A 6146-nucleotide genomic window follows, 5' to 3' on the forward strand; every position below is an offset into this window, starting at 1 on the left:
GCATGACAAAAAAGTCCACGAGTAAAAAGATAGTCGGGAGGAGCAGTTCGTAGATCACAAAAATCTTGATTTTTTTTAAGGTCCTTTCAACTCGGCAGAGGACTCGGGAAAGTGGGACAGGCTTAATGATGTGGAGAGGTAAAGAATAATGAATGAAAGATATGCAAAAGAGTCACGATGATAAAGGAAACATGCGCTCCGCTCGACGCACCAGGGCGATTCACTGGGATCATCGTTTGTTTTCTTAGTGATTAAAAACAGTTGACCGATCATCCAGCTCTTATCAGTCGGTAATTAAAAAGGGTTTAAATTCAATATGTCTTAGTTATGCATGTAAAAGAAGCGACCGGACTGGCTGCATTTCTATTTTTGACATGGATGGACCGAGGTGACCTCTAGGAGATGCTGGTAATAATCTCCAGTGTGGGTGTGGGTTGGCAGCGCGATCTGTTTGGCTGTTGGAGCTACCACTGGCCTCAATTCAGCCAAGTTTACCAAAAGAACGGCACAATAGTGCCATCTCAGTTTACAGCGCGTCTACTAAACTTTTCCGACTTGCAGGGGATATTTGTGTGTTTGGTCATCATTGCAGTCCACTGGCCTTTTCCAGGTACATTCACGCAGGAGGCTGGTTTCACCGTTTCATTGTTTCCATCGGCAGGAAAGAGTACTGTTACTACTGCCACTAACTACAACTCCAAACTAACACTGGCTACACAATTACAGTGCTGCTTTCAAATTAATATTGGATTCATGTACACATTGGAGTAAAGAAGAAGAAGAATATTATTTAGAATTAAATATATTTGTTGTATACGTTGAGAGGTTCGCAACTATAAGACAATAAAATATATGACGCCATCATAAAATATATCTCGTCCTCCACCACATCTTATCCCTTATAGATTAACTAACTACACTCTACTTGCTGCAATATATTAAATCAACATTGAGAATGGTTGCATTTAAAGGAAAAGAAATACAAACAATTTTAAACGGTGATCCTATTCATCGTGATCTACCGAGATCTTTCTAGTGTGAAGAAATAAACTTTAGAAGTTCAGTAAAATTATTAATGTCATTTTGCTATTTTATTATAGTTGGCAAGACGAGGCGTTGGAAATATTACCCCACTTAAGGGTTACATTAGAAGTATGTTTGTTTCCAGAAAATAGAAAGGTGGATTTATAATTAAAGTCGATTATCTGGGAGCTGCAGGCTTAAAAGTGTTCTAATAATACAGTACGGTCGTCTGTTAGCCCTCAGATGGGATGAAATAAGCAGTAAAATCAATGTCACTTTGATTTTACCGATCTAACTAAGGAAGAGGGATCATTATTATACTGAAGGTTGAACACTAAATTGCAGTTCGCTGGGCTGTCACTCAGACTGACAACGCAGACAAGGGGGCTTTGATCTTCATACGGGTAAGATTGCAGGCAGGAGTCTCTGAGAGCGTCTGCAAATAGACTGATTTCTACTCGCAGTCAATTGCAGAGGGAAGCTCTTTTATTATAAACACGTACATCACTGCATAAATAACCCTTCCACTATCAAGGTTGTTCTTTTGAAATTACTATCTTGGAGATTACAACGATTCTATGCTAAAACACCGATACCTCCAATAATATTTGTAACTAATGCAATAAAATCTACAAGGGACTGAGATCCAAATGTGAGGTTTTAGATCGCTTTGGCCTGTAGAGCTGCATTTCAAATATTAGATGCAATGTGCAAAAGATAACATTAAATATCAACTTTCCATATACAAGCATTGCATAATTACTGTTTTAACGTTTTCATTAAGTTTAGCACAATTCAAAGGGTGGATTTAAGCAGGTGAAAAATATCAAATTGGACTGGATAATGTGCAGAAAACTGATTTCTTCAAATCTATCGCAGTAAATCTTACCATTTGTTTTAAGAAACTCTGAAACTGTCTGTTTACATCTTTAAAACCCTATAGTGTAATCTTAAATGCTTCAGAATGACATCATTAATGGTGTGGTAATATGTAAAACGAACAAAATATTCTTTAGTATTTGAAAATATTAACTGCATTCAATTTATATTTTGAAATAGAATAGCAAGATAAATTAATTCTTACTATTTACTTTAAATGTTTTCTTTTGTATTTAATACGATTAATATTCTCGTTGACTTTCCACTTCTGTCACTGAATATTTAGACAATAAACAGAAACTGAAATTAAAATATTAATTGTGGACTAAAGACAAGCTATAATATTAATCCAAACATAAATCGTACTTTTACATTAAACATTAATCTCAATTTGTATTTTACTCGCAAAATTCCATCAAAACAACACTCAATATCTTTTCTGTTTTTTGTATTACAAATCACTAAAAACAGTTAATAACCATTTGAGGGCTACATGTCAAAAATCCAGTGTATTTTCTTTATTTTCATGTTTTTCTTTTCTTGTGGCATTATTTGAATAGCTACTCCAAAAATATTTTGCTTCAGCACACTTCATAGTCTAAAAACAGTTTCCCACTTGCTAGTGGAAGGTTTATTCCTGTGATGGACACAAAGCTGGAGTAACTCAGCGGTTCACAATTCCTGTGATGTGTTTACAAACTTATCCTTGTTTCAAGCAGATTCTTATGCAGTTACCCTATTTTTAACATCCTAAAATTAGTGCTAAAAATAACAAGATGATAAACAAGCTCCAGACTACTTCATTACCAAAGTTATTGCTGTGTTGGCCTGTGTCTCTATCTGTTAAATAGCAATGACAGGAGATTATTAATACTGCTGGGTCACTTTTTACTTGAGTAAGAATTCATAATAAACTACAATCTCATCTTCAAATTAGGGTATGTTCTCCTTGATGTACAAAATTGGCCTCCAACGAACTTTGTTTTTAACTTACGCTCAGCTGTATTCCCCTTGAAGAAATGAATGGAATTCTATATGTTTAATGCATTTAATTGAGATCCCCAGATTATTATTTTTCACCAGATGAACAGCATGTTTAACACTGATTTGACTCCTATTTCTACTGAGTCAATTAAATATATTCCATACAAAAGATTGTCTTTATTTTAAACATTCATGTGTATTTGTTATGTGAATGGATATATGATTGTCCTCCACTCGTGCATAATTCTAAGCTCTAGTAAACATCTACTGAAAGGAGTTAACACAAAATTTGTGCAATGTTTTTACAGTCAAACATTTATATTATTTCAATTTTATTTTGACTTGCAATGATATTCTAGTTCAACGCAAATCAGGCTGGAGCAGGCAGAAAGATTTCAGTGTAAACGATACCAGCATTTGTAGACTGAATATCAAGTCACATAAAAATCCACATTTAACAGTATTGCCATTTTAAATTAAGGAAACATGCTTAGTTGTTTGTCCTGAACCATATCCTCATTAAAATGATTGGAAGCAAAATCATGACCAGTAGAATTCTTGGCTGCATCATCTAACTTTTAAGGTGCTTTTGGATTTACTTAACGCTCAGTCATTTTCTCTTCTGAAATGTCCTGCAAAAATGCAGCGTACCAAGTACACATATTTCAGTTAAATTAGATCATTTCAGGGCTCTTGATGAAATTATTTAAAATCAATTAATGTTTTGTCTTAATTATGATTAGTGCTTCTTTCTCACATTTTGCATTGAAGACAAATGAATGCAGATCAGATTAGTTGTTTGTACTATTGTATTTTATCTTGCCAAATACAAAATTCCACATCATAATTAAAGTAAATGATTGTGTACAATGTGCAAAATTGCCAGCATCACAAATGATTTCAGTGTATTTCATGGATATTTTCCAGCTTTCATTTTCTACCCTGATTTTCCCACTAACGTTTTAAATTCCATCCCAAGCTTCTGAATATTTCTGCTCTATCTTTCACACTGAAAGAAAAGAAACACTAAACATGCATCCTTGCAGCTGGTGCAATTACTCTAGGGGGGAATCACCAGATGCACTTGGGTTTGAGAAGGTCCTGGCAGAAAATTTGGGTCCAGTACAGAGCCCACACTCAACACTGCAATCTGAGAAGATGAGGTTCTTTTTTTTTTTTTAAATGAATACAGATGGCTGGCACACGGAGTGGGCAAGTTGGAAAAATGCCCCAGGGTACTCGCTTCCTTGTGTTATTTAACAAAATCAGTTGCCTGCAAGTTGTCTGTGTTCCTTCTTATTCCTTTATTATTCCCTTTTGGGTTTTTATTCTCTTCATTTTAGAACATGTCACTAAGCATTTAATATTTGCACTTAGATTGAATTGGTGGAAGAATGATTTTCCCCGAGAAGCATACAGCCTGATTTGCTCTGTAATAAGCAACACCTTGACATTTGTAAATGTATTGGTGAATACAATGTTCAAATTCATACCCTTGAATTGCATATCATCTTTGCAAGTTTCTACTTTGTGCATGATTGTAGAAACAATATTGTGATGAACCAGTTGTGTAACATTGAGTGAGATTGATGCCTGCAAGGCTGTAAGAGGTTTGTGAAAAGCATAGACAAAAATTAAGCAAGAGTTGAGAATTTACGAAGTCATACAGCGCAGCGAAAAGCCCTTTTGGCCCATTGAATTTGCACTAACCATTAAGTGCCCATTTATATTAACCCCATTTTATTCACCCCCACACCCATCAAACCCCACCAGATTCAACCATCCGCCTACTCACAAGGGGCAATTTACAATGGCCTATTAACCTACCAACATACGTCTTTGGATTGTGGAAGAGAATTGAAGCACCAGAAGAAACCTAGGTGAGTAGGTCACTCACCTCTGTGAGTGTGCAAACATAAAACACAGCACTGGAAGTCAAGACTGAACCTAGATCATTGGAACTATAAGACAGCAGCTCTACCAGTTACTCCACTGTACTGTTATAATAATAATAATGGATGGGATTTATATAGCGCCTTTCTAGAATACTCAAGGCGCTTTACATCGCATTATTCATAAATTCCTCAGTCACACTCGGTGGTGGTGAGCTACTTCTGTAGCCACAGCTGCCCTGGGGCAGACTGACGGAAGCGTGGCTGCTAATCTGCGCCTACGGCCCCTCCGACCACCACCAATCACTCACACACATTCACACACAGGCAAAGGTGGGTGAAGTGTCTTGCCCAAGGACACAACGACAGTATGCACTCCAAGCGGGATTCGAACCGGCTACCTTCCGGTCGCCTGCCGAACACTTAGCCCATTGTGCCATCTGTCGTCCCTCAGCTGTTGACATAGCTATGTGATTTAAATTTTATGCTATTGTTTGTATCACATAAAAATGGTGGAATTTCAATGGGTATTTGGGTCAGATTTTAGGAGTGTATATATCTCTTATAATTTAGTAAAAGAGGTCAGCATGAATACAAATTTGAAATTAACTTACCCTGGGGAACACTGATAGAATTAGATTAGGCAACCATTTTACACCCTCATTGGTTTCACTTAAACATAAGCACAGGAGAGTGTTTGGTGAATGTTTGATCCAATTCTGATAGTTCCCCATGGGGTACGTTAGGCAAAATAATATTCAAATCTAATTTTATGCTGACTTTATTATAAAATATGAAATTATCAACAGGATTATATTAACTGTGCTGCAGAAGAAAACCGTTGTCTAGTCTTGTGCTAACCCTTGTACTCCAGCTACATCTGTTTTACAATCTTAAATTATGCTTTTAAAATTAAAAAATATATAGTGCAAAGGCAGAAATTTTGGACAGTCATTTTAATTAATAATTAACAAAATCCCTTCATAAATGGCATCATACTTCTATTTGCCATGATCACATTGAATGGCGGTGCAGGCGCGAAGGGCCGAATGGCCTACTCCTGCACCTATTTTCTATGTTTCTATGTCTATGTTTCTATTTACACTGTTTTGAATGATTAATGGGATCTGAATGCTGTGTTAATTTCTTGGTTATTTCTGATCACCAGGCCATTGTGAGCCATTGAAAAAGGTGTGCATACATGTCTCACTTGGTAAGTGGATTGCGTCCACATATTGTGTGCTGCAAGTGAACCAGTAATAGTATTCCTGAATGCTTCAATATAGGCATCCAGGGCCTGTGTCTGACAAAGCTGTTGGATTCTTTGCATATGGAAATAGGAAATGCAAACCTCTGAAGGCCCTATCT

The sequence above is a fragment of the Amblyraja radiata genome, chromosome 2, assembly GCF_010909765.2.
Source record: "Amblyraja radiata isolate CabotCenter1 chromosome 2, sAmbRad1.1.pri, whole genome shotgun sequence".
NCBI lineage: Eukaryota > Metazoa > Chordata > Chondrichthyes > Rajiformes > Rajidae > Amblyraja > Amblyraja radiata.